The sequence below is a fragment of the Armigeres subalbatus genome, chromosome 3 (genome assembly GCF_024139115.2).
Source record: "Armigeres subalbatus isolate Guangzhou_Male chromosome 3, GZ_Asu_2, whole genome shotgun sequence".
NCBI lineage: Eukaryota > Metazoa > Arthropoda > Insecta > Diptera > Culicidae > Armigeres > Armigeres subalbatus.
In genome coordinates this window covers 280,385,151-280,404,508 of record NC_085141.1, presented here as the reverse complement: position 1 = coordinate 280,404,508, position 19,358 = coordinate 280,385,151, and the positions used below count along the sequence as shown (strand labels likewise).

General features: G+C 40.8%; 1 protein-coding gene across 5 annotated transcripts in view; it reads left to right on the top strand.

Annotated features, from left to right (window-relative positions):
• LOC134224618 (Ig-like and fibronectin type-III domain-containing protein 1) overlaps window positions 1–19,358 on the top strand; it is a 704,696-nt gene that overhangs the window by 294,061 nt on the left and 391,277 nt on the right. For 2 of the 5 annotated variants that reach the window (XM_062704040.1, XM_062704042.1), the window contains one exon: window positions 2,793–2,833. The exons of the other annotated variants lie outside the window; for them this stretch is intronic. The gene's annotated coding sequence lies outside the window, so the exon portion shown is untranslated. The remainder of the gene's footprint in view (window positions 1–2,792; window positions 2,834–19,358) is intronic. 5 annotated transcript variants of the gene reach the window in all.

Sequence of the window (19,358 nt, the reverse complement as noted above, 5' to 3'; positions counted from 1 at the left end):
ACTTCGGCTACCTAAATACTTCGGCTACCTGTTGGTGGTGTTGGATTGCGTGGGAGTGCTCTCGCCTCTCAGATTTGACGAATCGATGTTTTAATGTTAACGATGTTAAAAATGTGGTATTGAGTTATAGAAAATAAAAATTGTTTATAAATATGTTTTTGAAAAAAAATGAGAATCGAACGAGCGTCGAACACAGATTCTTTGAGTGAGAGGCTAGAACGTTACCCCTCAGCTATCTTTATATCTTAGATGAGTGGTGATCGAAGTATAACAGGTTATATGCAATTTGCACTTATCATCGGCTGCTTGTGCATTCGTGCGGCAACGCACCTGGTGCTATGTTTTTAGGTTCCGTGGCATATTTAAATCATCTGACGTTGAAAAACATATACGATTGAGTTTACGTCATGTGCTTTTGTGTCAATTCATTCAAATATGTCACCTAATATTCATAATGTTTTGGTGTGCAGGGAAGCAACTTCAGAATCAATTTCAACATTTATTTTGAATCCACTATAATGCATTTTTCCTGGCGTTGCAGCAAATAATTCATATTGGCACAGTATATGTAAAACATGGCTGGTCTAATAATTAGTTTGTAAATAAAACAATTTATTTTAGTAAATGGTTTTGATTTTCTATAAATACTTACTATATTCGTACTTTTTCGCTTGCATACCTTCAGTGTGGTTTTTGATTGTTAATTAATTCATGCTATACTTAAGTCCCAAATCTTGGACTTCGCTAGACCAATTGGAACCCCATTCATAGTGACAACACATCTGTTTGAAGATTTCAAATAGCACTCGGATTATGTGGGAGAAGCTGAGATTCGATAGGATTTGAAGAAAAATTTCTTTTGGCAAGTCAATGGAAAATGTATCCAAACTTTTCTACAATCCAAGCATGTTTTGGATCATGTAGTAATCTAAGTTCGATTATTTAGTTTGTCGATTACTCATACCAGAAGTTAAATTTTAAACGTGTTTTATGGTGGACTTCTGGTGCGGATATTTTCGACATTTATCCTCTGGAATGAGTTATTGACAAACTACTAAAGTATCAAACCTATAGTACTAAATGATCGAAAACATCCTTGCTATATTCCTTAACAAATTACTCTAAGGCAATCAACGATTTTGATTTCCTGATAGAATAATATCAGGTATGCAATCAGTATGAAATAAAGTATTAGACATTATTGGCCCAAGTATGCTGATTTCGGTAACACCAGCTCTGTCACGAGTAATCTATCAGATTTTGTACAGTGATAGTTTACCTGTCTCATCTGATAAATCATTATAGATCAGTTCATTATAATATATACAAAACAAATTAATACGAATTAATTTTAATAAAACCTTCCGTTAATCACTCCGAAATGCTCTCCATATGAAGAAAAGCAACCATAGTAGAATTCCCTTCAAATTTTATTAGGTCGGATCAAATTCGTAAATCTTAGTTAAAAGTGGTTGAATGTCAATGACAAAAACTGAACTGCTATCAGTAAAAAATGAATTCTTATCTATATGAAGAATCATACTATTCAAAACAATAATTTTAAAAAGGCTAACTTATTGATGGGTGCCAGAAGCCTAAGCTGGATTCTGACTTCAAAACAAGAAACACTCGAAAGTTTGTCAAATGATCAACATTATGGATCATATATCCAAAACTATGGATCATATTACCGAAGTTTTGGATCATAATCACGATAAAAATTGCGCAAAATTGTATTTTTATGGATCAAAATGTAGTTTTCTATGGATCATTTTCCAAATGGATGATGGGAAAATAGCAGGAAAGATATTGTTTTTCTTGATCATGTTTAAAGGTACATACTTATTTTCCAATTATTTGGTTTATTTTTAGCTTAGTTATGTTTAGTTATGGATCTTAAAATTAATCTTTATGGATACGCCTGAGCTATTTTTTGGATTTAAGGTAGCGTTTTATGGAACATTCAGATGTTATTTATGGATCGTTTTCCATTTTTCTGGATCGTTTTTGTGCATTTAACGGTACAAAGTAAGGCTGCCATAAACAAATGTTAAAAATATGTTTGTCAACCCTTTTGAACGAGCGAGAAAGGCATCATCACCGCTAGGTGGTTTAATCAGGGTTTTTATATAATTTTTTGCAATTCCTGATCATAATATTTGGTTTACAGTTCACATTTGAGTGATAAAACGGCCTACTTTTCCATACCAATGGAATTGATGCTTTAATGATCATTATGCAACCCAAATGGGTTGCATAAAGTTCATTATAGCACTCATTTGGGTGCTATAATGGAAAACCAGCATTGGAACAATAGTTACATGACCACATTTTGCTCAATTAGCTTGGGTGAGTGTTCAAATTGTGTATTCCTGTGTCGCGTAATAAATGAAATAGTTTAATGGACATGACATCAAAATTCCCCAAAGACAGATTTATCTATCGCTATATGGTATGTCGAGCATTCAATATGTTACGATAACATGGAATCTGTTTGTTTTCTGCAGCAACATGATTTTTTGGCTAGATTTATCATAAAACGTAAATCAGACAGTACCATTTTGGTCCAGATTTATCATATTAAAGCCCATTTTTCGTCATTGCAAAAAATAGCGTGTGCAACTCGTTGCAAAACTCGATTTTTTCAGCACTCGTAGTATTTATCCAACTCGGCAAGCCTCGTCGGATAAACGTACAACTCGTGCTGAAAAAATCATCTTTTTGCGACTAGTTGCACAAACTACTATTGTCTCAATGAAATAATAACAATGTCTCTTTTTCTTCTCTTACAGGTTGTAAAAAAATCAACTTTTCTATCCTGCTTTAAATAAAGGTAAGAAATTGTGTTCGAACACAAAGAATAAATGTTTATTTTATAAGAAGTGTTCAATTGTAAAAAATCACTTAAATAAAGAGAAAAAAATGTTAAATTGTATCATTGTGATCACGACTGATTTTTTTTTTCGTGAAATAAAAACTTGAAGGAAATATTCCTTAATTTGAAATGTAAAAGTGATATATGTTGAATCTGAAGCTAAAATGATACGACGTACAGAATTCACCGTTACAAAAGGATTCCAAACCTAAAATTGACAAATTGTCATTTGGAAGCAATAAGGACCATTGCTTCTACGTGGAAGGTTAATTTCAAATTATAGCAAAGACGTAAAGTCATAGTTTCAGTAGAATAGACACATCTTTTACGTATCGTATAACGTGACCTAGTTTGAAGCTAAAACAACATATTGGTTGCCAGATTAATGATCTTTAATGATCCGGGATCCTGCTGGACCAACAGGCTGGCTGATTGGGATGCTTCTGGATCCGACTGTGGATCTACACAGTGGCTTGTTGTTGCCCTTTGTGTCTTAGATCTGACCAAATAGAATTGTGTTCCTGCTGGATCGAAAGCGAACGCCGCGCCGTGCGAGCTCCATTTCGCATAAAGTAAACGGCGAGAACGACAACGATGATGATAAGCTGAGTTACCGTAATCCGGGGTATCATTGATCAATTTTTTCAATGTTTTGTAAATATTTCCTCCGTAAATTAAATGATTGCTTTTTTCATATTTTTAAAACGAGTACTGCTACGTGTAGAACGTTTGAGGCTATTGTTCTTGATTATTTGATAATTATAAAATTGTCTGTCTAGTTTTTCGAATTTCCAATTTGGGGTAACTTTGATCATCAATCATTTCACTTTGTTACGTCTATAAAGCAAGCGTTTGTAAACGCCTTAAGGTAGGCAATTACTTTGAAATCCTTATACTGAGGCGAAGCGTATTGATTGTTTCGAGTAAGGCATCATGACCGCTAGGTGAATTATCTGGTTTTTCAACAATAAAAATCAAAATTTTGAAACAAAAAATATGGATAAACAAAGAAAATAAGATTACTTATCACCCAATTGTAGGTACTATCTCAATTTTTTGTTATTATGCTTGTTTTGAGTGCTTTTTGGCAGCTTACTGTGAGTTAACAAAATGATGTTGATTTTATTTTTCAAACTATGGCAAAAATTAAATGCAAATTCTAGTGGAGATTATATTATTCGGTAGCAAATTTAGTCAAGATTAAAATACCTAACTCATAATAAGTAATCGTAATAACAGAAAGTAATACTTTATTCATCTTTTGAAAATGGTTCAACTGATCAATGTTACCCCGCTGATCAATGTTCCCCCGGATTACGGTAATACAAACTTTTCACTGTTTTCTACAATCAACAGATTCCACACTAAATCTTACAATTGTTGTATACAACCTTGGTATAGTGGAAGGAGGGGTAATATGCTCTAGCTAAGCATAGACTGCTTTTATGCCTTAGCTACAACGATTTTCATGGGTGTTTCTACCTCATGCAACAGTTAAACAATATAGCTAGCTGATGCCATTAAGCATATGATGTATTTCGAAAAATTTCGTTTTAGAGCATTCGAAACGAAATTCCGCGGAATTTCACGGAATTTGAGTTTGGCGAAATCTGAATTTTTCGTTTCGTATCGCTAAATTTCAAAAATTTCGACCGAAAAATTATAGGGGAGGAGGTTCGGTTGTGGGCACCCTTTTGTGTTTGGTACATAACTTTGCCCATGGTTGATCTTATGCCGACATTTGTATAGCGATGGAAAGCTAGACATATAACCTTACTACTAGCAAAAAATTATTTTGATATCATCGTAAAAGTGCCTTTCTCGTTCATTATAAAAAATAATATTTTGACCATAAATTTTGATCCCATAGATCGATCTGACCAATTTTCAATAGGAAACAATGGTAAAAGATTCCCCGTCGAAGGCAACTTGTTGCAAGCAAATCGGTCAACGTTTTGTTCTAAAAAGTGTGTGTATAATAACTAGACATGCCCAAAGAACAAAAATAATGAATAAACTCATTATTTTAATCAATTATGTCTAAATAATTATAAAAACTGCAAAAAAACGTTATTTAAAATAAGTTAAGGGACAACTAAAACGACATTGAATGATTTTTCAATAAAATGAGGGTGCCCATAACCGAACCAATAAGTGTGCCCACAACTGAATTTCGCAGCATTTTTGGAATGTAAAGAGAAAAAAATCGCGCTAAAATTTTGATGACAATCGTCATTAAGCCTCAAAATAGATTAAACTTACTGTATAAATACGCATTAGAACTCACTTTTTGAATTAAGTAACTTCAATTTATGACACTTTGAAAAAGGCCAAAAAAAACTTTCGTGTTGTTTTTCTTGTACAACAAATTTATTTGTTTCTAGTTCAAAGTAGAGATGCTCATCCGGTTTGATATTGAGCACAAAACATCAAGCTACTATAGCAAACAAATGACGGTAGTCAGAATGACAGCATCTGTTATCTGTCAAAAGATACATAGGGGTGCCCATAGCCGAACGGTGCCCACAACCGAACCTTCTCCCTTACTTTTAACGAATTCAAACGGAATTTCGCGGAATTTCGAAACAAGTTTTTAATAATGAACTATTGAGAAATCGACTGTATATTTTTATTTCGATTTTAAGGACGGCTACGCAGTCTTGAATTATTGAAACAAGATGTATTTTTATCCGACGTTTCGACACGGGGATGGTGATGGTGATGAAGACACCATCCCCGTGTCGAAACGTCGGATAAATATACATCTTGTTTCAATAATTCAAGACTACGTAGCCGTCGTTAAAATCGTTTTTAATAATTCCAATTTTTATTTCAAAAAAAAAATCGGCTGCGCCGCTAAATAAAGCCTTTCAAACTCTTTTCAAATTTTTTGTACATATAAATTTCGCCACTAAATCTTACCACGTAATAGCATTTAGCTTTCTGCTTGAAAACTTCTTCAATGTTTTGGAATGTAATACATATCTATTGATTTAAATAATATTGCTCAGTGAAGTAAACATTATGAAGTGTACATTCAAAGTTAATTGCCTATATGCCGGGTATTAAGCCACCCGGAGTGGAAATTAATTACTATGTCTGAAACTTGATTATGCATATGCACAACATGTGATAGATTTAGTTCGGAAAAGGTATTGGAGGGTAACCGCCCCTTCGGTGGGGTTTGATCCCACGACCCCAGTTCGCATGACAGGTGCTTTCCCTACTAAGCTACGAAGGACCTCCGTCGTCCACCGCAGCTTAGCGGGTACTGATGAAACCAAATTCCCAGCACCAGGTACCAGCCGATCTCTCGCAATACATTTTCAGGACTAACTCTCTCAAATGTATTTTTGTACACACTTCGTAGCTTTGTAGGGAAAGCACCTGTCATGCGAACTGGGGTCGTGGGATCAAACCCCACCGAAGGGGCGGTTACCCTCCAATACCTTTTCCGAACTAAATCTATCACATGTTGTACATATGCATAATCAAGTTTCAGACATAGTAATTATGAAGTGATTGTTCGATTTGTGCTCTAGCTGTGCAAACTCTTCGATAAGCGAAATGGTTCAATTAAGTGAACGGCTCTGAGCCAAGCGTTCACTCGAATGAGCCGAATTTGAACAGCTCGGCTCGTTGACTCACTACAAAGTATTTTTTTGTGAACGAAACATAAAAGCAAACTGTTTTATGGTATCTTTTATATTCAACTGTATTTTTATGGACGCTCAAGTGCTTGATTACAAATCCAAACTCGTCCAGTCAAAAGTTCGTCTAAATCTTTGTACATTTAGAATCAGAGAACGGTGAAAAGATATATACTCTTTGCTCTCCGATTTCGAATGGGTAATTTTTTTTACCGTCAAAACGGTACTCATCAATCATTCGCAGTGATCAACGCACGTCTAATCTATGATTGCCGCTATTTTTAGTTTTTGAATTATCCACAAATCTTCACATCGCTTAATCAAGCCTCCCAGCAGTTCATAACAAAGTTTTTTGATGATTTCCGGCGTAAATGTAGCATCACATCACGGGAATTCTTGCCCTTAGACCCCCCCCCCCATATTTACAAAATGGTAGGATGAAGGTTTTTGATAGGGTTCCGACACAGAGAATCGAAATTCCGGCCTGTATTTTAACATGGGAGCCAAATCTGTTCCGGAAAATGTGTCCGAGGTGTAATGCTTCCTTAACGTACAAAAAAAAACATTATCTTTACTTTAGCGCATGCAAAAATTACCAATCTTACTAGCGGGCTTGGTAGTCATATGACTACTGCTTCTGCCTCATACGCAGGTGGTCGTGGGTTCAATCCCAGGTCCGTTCCATTCTCCTACTTTGTATCTTCCTCTATATTTCTCATGTTCTAGCAATCGCTAGAACTGGAAATGGACTTTCATACCGTTTCCATTTTTATTCCTATACCTTCAACTTGAGTATTCAAACAGTAATCTGCTAGAATTGGAAATGAACTATAGAGCTCGTTTCCTACATCCAATTAGAAATTCCATCAGTTACCTTCTCCTATCTATCACATTGGCAGCTCGTTAACCAAGACGGACCTCTGCCTCTCCAACCTAACCCAGAAATTCCAACAAATTCCGTGTGATCTCGTGGCAAGTGCAAAGGTATATTCAGCTTGCAGTGGGCGAGTGATTACATCATCATTTCCTCCATTGACTTGCTACATTGACTTGCATTCTGACATGGCAGGTGCCAGTATGACCTAACAAATGAGATCACCAGTACTTGTACATTGAAGATGTGTGCTAGTCCCAAGCAAACATCTGTTGGTTCCCTGTGCAAGAACAGCTGATCTGGTCATAATGGAGTAGCAACTACGAGCAGTCAATCAAGCTCAAGCTCAAGCTAAAAAATTACCAATCTTACTTGCACGTCAATATTTTCGAGCCACAGTTACAGATGTCAAACAATCAGATCTGGCATTCCAAATGTGAGGAAATAGATGCTCCTAAATAAACGGACAGTCAAGTTAGCCACCCATGTATTCAAAATGGGAGTGAGGCTTCCTTGAATACCAAAATTGAACGACTGAGCGATTAATTTCAACAGCCACCGTGAGCCACCGTTCATTTGAGAGCCGCGGCTCAAAATTATAGAGTCGTGGTTCGTAAACTTTTTGTCACGAACCGGCTCAAATGAACGGCTCGTGAGCGTTCGCCCATCTCTAACTGAGTGTCCGTTTTCCGTTATCTTTTGCAAGTATTCAGTTTGATCAACCATTGTTTGGAAACAGTGAAATGAAGCGGTGATGTTTCAGAAGTTTTCTTGATTTAGTAGATTTAAGAATGCTCCATATTTGGATATCTCATTCATTTCAGATTCTGGAACTGATTCAGATCCTTCCGATTGAGATCAATGTCATGACCCAAGCTTGTACCTCCACATATTATATGGAGAGTATATCATGGAAATCTATAATTTTCTTACATTTTTTAGATCCTGCAGATCCAGACTATTCAAATGTATCGATTTTCTGTCACAATCGTGCCGGTGCGTTTACCGTATAGGGAAGTTTGTGGTTACTTTGGACGTGCTGCTGCTTTTTAGAGTTAATGTTTAGCAATAAACGTAAATGTCTGCGTTCAAGTTTGTTGGCATAAAATTAGTTTATATTTAATAGCCAAAGGCTTATACAATATTCTCTAGGTCTGTACATATTTAAATTTGTTGGTTTTTAGAATTATATTCATTTTTTGTCATTTTTGTATCTAACTATTTATTAAAGTGAAATGTTTGAATTTTTCGCTTCTCTTACATAACTAATGGATAGGATGGAAGATAAACATCATGTTTTGAAACATATTGTTTGGAAGTCTCAGAATTGTTCAAACAATAATGTTTTAACTGCCCGACGTTTCGGCTGTGTTTGGCAGCCTTCTTCTGGGGGAAATGGCTGCCAAACACAGCCAAAACGTCGGCAGTTAAAACATTATTGTTTGAACAATTTTGAGACTGTAAAGCCGAATCCGAAAATTATTTAACAGTCGAGACACCATAGAATTGTTTGGAAGGTTATGTACCAAATTAATTTGGTTACTTTGATCATAGCAACCGACTGAATAGTAACAAGACAGTCTGAATTGTGACATGCCCTAGCTTTCAGCATACACGTATTTTGCCGAGAATTGTGATGCTTCATTGCCAAAACACAGCAAATAGTTTAATGGAAATCAGCAAATAACCGTTTTTTCACGGAAGTCTGTTATTCATTTTGCTGGGCTGCAGAAATAAAAACTGATGACTGTGTATTATTTAATATTGCGAAAATTTGTTTAGATACTCAAAATTACTTTCATCCTGTAACTTCTGTAGACCCACGAGGCCCACAACTTCAGTAAGCTCAGGTTCCCTTAATTATCCAGAACTGTTACAAATTTCTCTACATTCCATCTCCAATGGATTAAATCTCTAGCTTTACAGATTCATCATGGAATGCGGTACGTTATCCGGGGCGTCAGGCAATGCGAAGCAAGTAGGTTGAACCCGGGACTGTCTCGTAAAATCCGGAACGTTTGGCCAACTGTAGCCTAATGCCTACATGCAGATAGCGTGATGGTGTTGCTAGAAGCGCATCACACGGCTATTATTATCAAGGTTCGACTCCCACCACAGCGCACCACAGAATTTTTCTAATTGTTCTCGCAAAAAGTGAGTGAGAGGTGAAGTGATGAAACGAAAAAGTTTTCATCTAGCAGTCCCGATTTTCGTTTATCTTCTAAGGCTAAGAAAAAAGCGATGAATGAAAAATCTCGCACCATACACAACGTAAAAAAATGCAGTAAAAATTTAGAAAAAGTCGAGTTTTGTACTGCAATCAACGCTTTAACCGGTTAAAAAAAAAAAAATTTCGTTTCGTTTCATAAAATTTCGAATCAAATGGACCTCGATTTCGTTTCGTTTCGGAGTCTCGGAAGTAAATCTGAATTTCGTTTCGTTTTGTTTTGAACCAACGTGAGGAAAAAATGTGTTATCGCATACTCTTAGTTACCATATCAAAATTAGAAAAAATCTCGATCACACTGATAATATTCACATTTAAAAAAAAGTGGTGATATTTCGTTTCCGGAAAACTCTGAGGCAAAACGCCTTCTACCCGGCAGCTCTTCGGGAACAACGCACCATGCGTCGGCGAATCAGCATTTTGGTATGGACAGTGCTTGGAGACGCGTAGTTCTTAGTAGGTAAGTTCCACTAGGAAGTTTTTCCTTGTCGGAATGTTAGATGTTTCTTCAAAATGAGGCGTTTTGAGGCCTCCTCCCCTATACAATTCTGCAAGGTTTTAATACAAGAAATGTTAGCCCAAATCTTATACAGTTTCTGTGAGGTACTTATGCAGAGCAGTATTAAAATCTGCCATCGACTGGATGGGTACACTTTATGGATTAGTAATTTCCAATAATCTTTAATAGTTGAATAGAAATTTGCTATCGTCTTTTTTTAGCATTTGGAATTACAATCTGCTCACCTAAACAACGGGACAAGTTGGCGTGAAGTCACTTGTACAAAAGAATCATTGTGAATACATTTTCGAGATTTTTAATTTGTATTTTGCTAAAAAAAAAGACATCCAAATGCTGCGCGAAGGCTCAAAAGAAGTGGGCATGAAAAAAAACGAGTTGTAATTCATTTTCACGTCATCGGTCGATGAATAGTTGCCAATCCACCATTCACATCACACATGTGCCTATTCGAGCGCAAACAGCCTTACGGGTTCCTAATTGATCGATTTTCTCTTTTTTTTTATGAATATTCAAAATGTGAAACTACATCCATTGCAGAACTAGAACGTCCCACTTTGGCCAGTTTTATTTTCACATGAGTGCCTAAACTAAATTCCCCTCACCTGAATACTAGAACGAATGAATAGCCGGGTCGATAAAGTGTTCTCCCGTGGTCTGACTTGTGATTTCTAGTTGATAAATATTCATGAAGGTCAGCATGGAGTTCCACCCGGTCCGTGTGGTGGGCGAAGGAAGTGCGCTAACGAATGATTACTGGAAGCGAACAAAACTGCCCAATCGGAAAAGTTTTTCGTGGCTGATTCACTCTGACGAGCTTTATCCGGGCAGTTCGCCTGATAAAGCCCTGGTCAGCACGCAATCGAAGTCAGGATATTTCCGTTATAAATTTCAGCCGTCGGATTATGTCACAGGAAGTTAATCATTCAGGTCAGTGCGGTAAGCTCGATGTAAGAACACGTAACACCGCAAAGCCATCGATTTAGCATTCAATTCCAGAACGTGAATTTTGATACCCTTCAATAATCGCGTGACAATGAATAACAATAAAGTTGCTCTTTGATAAACACGTTGATTAGCCATTCTGCTGGGCTAATTAAAATGCACCAAAGGCGCAGTGCGGTGGAAACATGACACAAAACTATCGATGCAATTATCTTAACAAGCGATCATCAAAATAATGAAAAATAAAGCCACTTCAATAAACTTATCACCTCGGAAGAAGTGCTGTCACAGAGGAGCGCCCCGGGAAGAAACAATGCACGCAGCCAGTTTTTTAACTATTAATATTCATAATTCTTGATCCGTGCATAAATAACACAACTCGAGTGGAAGAAGGGGAGTGTGGTGTAATATGCACAGCGTAAACATGTATTCGTGTATTTTGACTCATACATTTTCGGCTACTCCGACTTACATACAAATTACATCGGCAAATTTTCGTGTTGTCAATTAGAAACGTAATATTCCGTCAACTGATTTGCAGTTGTACGTTTCTGACTGGTATCTCCAGATTCATCCGCTCATGGCACAGCCAAGTCACCCCCTCTGTCAGTGGAACACGCCGTGGCTGCAAGTTCTGATGCGGTGGGTGGGAGACCAACACTTCAATGAAGGAATGTGCATGAGTAGGAACCCTCGATTGGGAGACAAATGACACAAACTGAATGTGACTTTATTTATCGCCTACCCTCCTAGCCACAACGTTTCGATGATGGTCACTGCAGTGCCCATGAGTAATAGCACATTCACACGCACCATGTCGACTCGCAGGAAGACTTACAAATACTCACACTACAGCACGCAGTGCCCATCAGATCAGAACAATGCACTGCCAGCGGGGAATTGGTGGGAATAAAGAGAAAATGATTTTTCAACCAAATGGAAATCTGCTTTTCCATTTTATGAATCCATATTGGATGTTCGCTTTTTCATTCCGATTCAAAGTGGCGCGGGGCATATTATGGCGCACTCATTTTGATAACTGCTTTTGATTGAGATGATGGCAAGTGGAAAAATATTGCTTTATCAATGAGGCAATGCAATGGGCTGGCTGGTAGTGGCTGGTCGGTCAGCCACTGGCAACGAAGCTTTTTATGAGCTTGTGCATTGTTATTGTTATTGAAAGTGAGACAATAATTAAAAATGATATGCTGGAAAACAGATGCCACAAGCGATTTACTGGATGAGTTGGGGCATTTTGTGGAATGATAATTAGTAGAATGAATCGGTCATAGTGAATTGATATTGGATGGCTATACGATGCGAAAAAATGAACATATCATACTTTTGTTATAAATGGTTGAAAAAAAAAACGTTAAAAGTAAATGATGGTTATAATTCATGACAGCCTGCAACAATCAGCATACATGTGACCAAGGCTAGATTCAAATCATTAAAATTTCAAGATTTATTGACCAATTTTCCATAATTAAATATTATTAATTTTTGCCTTTCTCGTACAACAATGTTGTACCGAAAGGCTATCATATCACTCCGAAAACGAACTTCCTATAGAAGCATCAAAGACCTATAGTGTTATATACCAATGGACTCAGCTCGAAGAGCTGAGCACATGTCTGTCTGTCCGTGTGTATGTATGTGTGTATGTATGTGTGTATGTGTGTGTGTATGTGTGTGTATGTGTGTGTACAAAAGCTAAGAAAAACATTAGACAACGTTTCATATAGTAATCTTTAACCGATTTTCTCGATAGGGGATCAAGCCTTTTTGATCCCTATTGAATTTCATAATGATCTTCCCTGCGTTTGAAAGTTATGAAGAAAATCGTACATCTTACCATATATACCCCAGCTAAGGTTGGAGTCTTGACTAAATGAGAGAAAGGCAGCATCACTACTCGGTGAATTGAAATGTTTTTTTTTAAGGAAAACTTTCTGTTTTTGCTATTATTCTATTACAAAATCTATGAATCTTGCATCTAAACCAGAAAAAATCCAAATATATTCGCAGTTTATTTCAGTTTAAGGTTTCCCCAAACACACGCGACGTGATTGTATCGCTTGGCAACTGTCGCCTTTGGTATGGAAGCGTAAATAGAACATTGCCTGCAGCGATCCAACGAAGCCTCTTGAGAGGAGGCTTCCGAGCCTCTTGAAAGGAGGCTTCCGAGCCCCATGAAAGGAGGCTTCCGAGCCTCTTAAAAGGAGGCTTCCGAGCCTCTTAAAAGGAGGCTTCCGAGCCTCTTGAAAGGAGGCTTCCGAACCTCTTGAAAGGAGGCTTCCGAGCCTCTTGAAAGGAGGCCTGGCCTCTTGAAAGGTGGCTTCTGAGCCTCTTGAAAGGTGGCTTCCTGAGCCTCTTGAAAGGTGGCTTGGAGCCTCTTGAAAGGTGGCTTCTGAGCCTCTTAAAGGAGGCACTGAGCCTCTTGAAAGGAGGCTTGAGGCCTCTTGAAAGGAGGCTCTGAGCCTCTTGAAAGGAGGCTTCTGAGCCTCTTGAAAGGAGGCTTCTGAGCCTCTTGAAAGGAGGCTCTGAGGCCTCTTGAAAGGAGGCTTCCTGAGCCTCTTGAAAGGAGGCTTCTGAGCCTCTTGAAAGGAGGCTTCTGAGCCTCTTGAAAGGAGGCCTGAGCCTCTTGAAAGGAGGCCTGAGCCTCTTGAAAGGAGGCCTGAGCCTCTTGAAAGGAGGCCTGAGCCTCTTGAAAGGAGGCCTGAGCCTCTTGAAAGGAGGCACTGAGCCTCTTGAAAGGAGGCTTGAGTTTCTTGAAAGGAGGCTTCTGAGCCTCTTGAAAGGAGGCTTCTGAGCCTCTTGAAAGGAGGCTTCCGAGGCCTCTTGAAAGGAGGCCTGAGCCTCTTGAAAGGAGGCTTCTGAGCCTCTTGAAAGGAGGCTTCTGAGCCTCTTGAAAGGAGGCCTGAGCCTCTTGAAAGGAGGCTGAGCCTCTTGAAAGGAGGCTTCTGAGCCTCTTGAAAGGAGGCTTCTGAGCCTCTTGAAAGGAGGCTTCTGAGCCTCTTGAAAGGAGGCTTCTGAGCCTCTTGAAAGGAGGCTTCTGAGCCTCTTGAAAGGAGGCTTCTGAGCCTCTTGAAAGGAGGCTTCCTGAGCCTCTTGAAAGGAGGCTTCCTGAGCCTCTTGAAAGGAGGCTTCTGAGCCTCTTGAAAGGAGGCTCTGAGCCTCTTGAAAGGAGGCTCTGAGCTCTTGAAAGGAGGCTTCTGAGCCTCTTGAAAGGAGGCTTCTGAGCCTCTTGAAAGGAGGCCTGAGCCTCTTGAAAGGAGGCTTCTGAGCCTCTTGAAAGGAGGCCTGAGCCTCTTGAAAGGAGGCTTCTGAGCCTCTTGAAAGGAGGCTCTGAGCCTCTTGAAAGAGGCCTGAGCCTCTTGAAAGGAGGCTTCGGGCCTCTTGAAAGGAGGCCTGGGCCTCTTGAAAGGAGGCTTCCGGGCCTCTTGAAAGGAGGCCTGGGCCTCTTGAAAGGAGGCTTCCGGGCCTCTTGAAAGGAGGCTTCCGGGCCTCTTGAAAGGAGGCTTCCGGGCCTCTTGAAAGGAGGCTTCCGGGCTTCGTAAAAGGAGGTTTCCGGGCCTCCTGAAAGGAGGCTTCCGGGCCTCTTGAAAGGAGGCTTCCGGGCTTCGTAAAAGGAGGTTTCCGGGCCTCTTGAAAGGAGGCTTTCGGGCCTCTTGAAAGGAGGCTTTCGGGCCTCTTGAAAGGAGGCTTCCGGGCCTCTTGAAAGGAGGCTTCCGGGCCTCTTGAAAGGAGGCTTCCGGGCCTCTTGAAAGGAGGCTTCCGGGCCTCTTGAAAGGAGGCATCCGGGCCTCTTGAAAGGAGGCTTCCGGGCCTTTTGAAAGGAGGCTTCCAGGCCTCTTGAAAGGAGGCTTTCGGGCCTATTGAAAGGAGGCTTCCGGGCCTCTTGAAAGGAGGCTTCCGGGCCTCTTGAAAGGAGGCTTCCGGGCCTCTTGAAAGGAGGCTTCCGGGCCTCTTGAAAGGAGGCTTCCGGGCCTCTTGAAAGGAGGCCTGGGCCTCTTGAAAGGAGGCTTCCGGGCCTCTTGAAAGGAGGCCTGGGCCTCTTGAAAGGAGGCTTCTGGGCCTCTTGAAAGGAGGCTTCTGGCCTCTTGAAAGGAGGCTTCCGGGCCTCTTGAAAGGAGGCCTGGCCTCTTGAAAGGAGGCTTCTGGCCTCTTGAAAGGAGGCTTCAGGGCCTCTTGAAAGGAGGCTTCAGGGCCTCTTGAAAGGAGGCCTGGGCCTCTTGAAAGGAGGCTTCCGGGCCTCTTGAAAGGAGGCCTGGGCCTCTTGAAAGGAGGCTACTGGGCCTCTTGAAAGGAGGCTACTGGCCTCTTGAAAGGAGGCTTCCGGGCCTCTTGAAAGGAGGCTTCCGGGCCTCTTGAAAGGAGGCTTCCGGGCCTCTTGAAAGGAGGCCTGGGCCTCTTGAAAGGAGGCTTCCGGGCCTCTTGAAAGGAGGCTTCCGGGCCTCTTGAAAGGAGGCTTCCGGGCCTCTTGAAAGGAGGCTTCTGGCCTCTTGAAAGGAGGCTTCGGGCCTCTTGAAAGGAGGCTTCCGGGCCTCTTGAAAGGAGGCTTCCGGCCTCTTGAAAGGAGGCCTGGGCCTCTTGAAAGGAGGCTTCCGGGCCTCTTGAAAGGAGGCTTGGGCCTCTTGAAAGGAGGCTTCCGGGCCTCTTGAAAGGAGGCTTCGGGCCTCTTGAAAGGAGGCTTCCGGGCCTCTTGAAAGGAGGCTTGGGCCTCTTGAAAGGAGGCTTCCGGGCCTCTTGAAAGGAGGCTTCTGGCCTCTTGAAAGGAGGCTTCTGGGCCTCTTGAAAGGAGGCTTCTGGCCTCTTGAAAGGAGGCTTCTGGGCCTCTTGAAAGGAGGCTTCCGGGCCTCTTGAAAGGAGGCTTCTGGCCTCTTGAAAGGAGGCTTCCGGGCCTCTTGAAAGGAGGCTTCCGGGCCTCTTGAAAGGAGGCTTCTGGCCTCTTGAAAGGAGGCTTCCGGGCCTCTTGAAAGGAGGCTTCTGGGCCTCTTGAAAGGAGGCCTGGCCTCTTGAAAGGAGGCTTCCGGGCCTCTTGAAAGGAGGCTTCTGGGCCTCTTGAAAGGAGGCTTCCAGGCCTCTTGAAAGGAGGCTTCTGGGCCTCTTGAAAGGAGGCTGGGCCTCTTGAAAGGAGGCTTCTGGGCCTCTTGAAAGGAGGCTTCGGGCCTCTTGAAAGGAGGCTTCTGGGCCTCTTGAAAGGAGGCCTGGGCCTCTTGAAAGGAGGCTTCTGGCCTCTTGAAAGGAGGCCTGGGCCTCTTGAAAGGAGGCTTCCGGCCTCTTGAAAGGAGGCTTCCGGGCCTCTTGAAAGGAGGCTTCTGGGCCTCTTGAAAGGAGGCTTCCGGGCCTCTTGAAAGGAGGCTGGGCCTCTTGAAAGGAGGCTTCTGGGCCTCTTGAAAGGAGGCTTCCGGGCCTCTTGAAAGGAGGCCTGGGCCTCTTGAAAGGAGGCTTCCGGGCCTCTTGAAAGGAGGCCTGGGCCTCTTGAAAAGAGGCTTCCGGGCCTCTTGAAAGGAGGCTTCTGGGCCTCTTGAAAGGAGGCTTCCGGGCCTCTTGAAAGGAGGCTTCCGGGCCTCTTGAAAGGAGGCTTCCGGGCCTCTTGAAAGGAGGCTTCTGGGCCTCTTGAAAGCAGGCTTCCGGGCCTCTTGAAAGCAGGCTTCCGGGCCTCTTGAAAGCAGGCTTCCGGGCCTCTTGAAAGGAGGCTTCCGGGCCTCATGAAAGGAGGCTTAAACACCTTTTTTTTTAGATAAATTGCGTACCCGAAAAATCTGTCAAAAATTTATTAATTTTTGGCAAGACAAAGTTCGCCGGGTCAGCTAGTGTTCATATAAATAATACATTGTAAGCAAAGCTACCAATTTCAGTTCATCAATTATTATATGACCGTTCACAGAACCGCTTGATTCATGTAACTTGTTAATTGTTTTTCAAATCAATTGATCCGGATTACGTAACAAGCGCATAAAGCCGATAAATTGGTACTGGCAGGTAGTGTCTGCTAAAGCACCCACGGAATCCCGTCTATCCTTCAGTCCGAGAATGCACTCGTCGTGGAATTCCGATCAAGTTTCCCACTTCATATTATTGATGATTGCATAATTAATTTGTTCAGCCGATGATGTGCGGTGGGAACCATTGCTGGTCATGGCACAGCTGACGACTCATTTTCATATTAGTAAAATATGTTCCCTGAATTGATTCAATGTAAACAAGTAATTAAAGGCTAAAAAGCGTAACCATTCAATTAGGTTGATGTTACCCGTGATCGAATTATCGACCCATGCATTGTCGATAGGAAAATGCCTATCGTAGTGACAAATGCAGAAATAACTGTTATTTATTGAAATCGTCCGTCGATAATATTCAAACCCCACTAATGCCGCCTCAATCAAGCATAATTACAACCATCAACGTCCTTTTATCATTTGCCATTTAGTCAAATTACAATGTAAATCAGACTGGACGGCATTTCCATCAAACGTCAATCGCACTAGAAACCAAAATGCGTGCAATCTAATCAGTTTACTTTAGTGGTGGAAGGCATATGTGGTGAAATTTTAACCACATACCGGGCGGTCCACGTATCCTGTCATTTAATACGTACTGATGAATGTTCATAGGAAAACTGTGGCAATTTGGGAATTTTGCTAAAATAGTGGAGAAATAGTATTCTTCGAAACGTTTTGCCTTTCTCGTACATTAAGTGGATGTACCTAAGTGTATTTTTTTGTCTTTATTAGAGAGTTTTGCAGCCCTCGGCTGGCTCGTCTCTGGAATCTGAGTGTATTGATCTGTTCATATATGTTCGTTAAATGATTTTCACTTTGCTCTCTTGAATCTTGTATTTGTATAACTTGTGAGCACCAATTATGTCACAATTTTGCTCCAAAAATGTCTATCGTATTGTAGAGCTCCATAATCATCGGTCTTGGGCGATGGTCTTCCAGATTTTCGAACGTTTAGGGTTCCCATGTCCGGTGTTGCTGAGATTCCCTATACACCTGGGAAAGTTATGCGTACAACGGCAGTACGGGAAAATTTTTTGAGAAGGAATTTATTTAATTAGATATTCAATCGATTGACGGCGTCAGTGTAGGAAGAGCTACGGCCATTTTTCAAGTGCAGCAGATTTCAAGAAATTAAATAGTAGCAGTTGATGTTACACAACTTTGCGGGCGTTCCCCAAATTTCCCTATCAGTAAGCAAAACGCGAGCATGGCTTTTGGTCTACATTGGTGGCTTTAATTGTGTTGACAGCTATGTATGAGTAGTGCCATTGATGGCAGCACCGGTAACACCGCAGAACCAATGCACTAATTTGAAATTGCGGTGAATATCAATTGCTTTGTCTAGTCTGCTATTATAGAACCGTGACTTTTCCAATGGAACTTTTATTCCTTACACACTACTAGTGGTCTAATCTCACCCACTTCATCACTCATCTCCAAAGGGCTCATCATCGTAAGAATGAGGCCCTTGAATCTGCTTTCGAAATACAATACGAATTGAACAAAATGTGGTTATGCTACTGTACTGCGCTCTATGTGATAGAAGGCATCTCAAAAGGTATCCTCAAAGGATATTACCACATGCATTACAATATGATTTTATGCTCCTATTTTCTTTAGGGTATGATGCCGTTCTGATATATGCCGTCGTTAACCCTCCTTTTATTTTCTAACCAGCTTTAAGTTTCTCCAAGGGCATGATAATGTAGATAAAGTGATTCTCTGCCAAATGTTCGATAATAAAACCTCACTTTTGCTAAAATTTCAACAACAACAACAACATTCTCTTCTGTTTATCTTCTTCAATTTACTTTTATTCAAATCATTTGTTCATTTGAACGGTGCATTTGCCGTTAAACGTTACGAACAATACCTAACAAATTTTAACTCGAAGAAATTTCATGGAATGGACCGCCGCACTTTTTACCGGACCTCCACAAAAAGTTCAGTTATTTACAGCAAAACTACAGTTACCATATATTCTCGATGTTCTTCAGCATAAATATATCAGTCGATTTTTATCAAATTTAGGAACCGCAAATATGCACAGAGATTGGAATATGCCCTGGGATAATGTACTCATAATCTTTTAGAAGTGTAAGAAGATCTCGATTAATTTTGGCACCTCTTCAAAACAACTCCCTACGGAAAGGCCATTTTTCCTATTCCAGACATCCAGAAATGAATGTGCCAGTGTACGCTGTTGGATAGGGCTAGAGGTGATAATGGTTTGGTTCGTTACTTTGTGCGATAATGATTGTT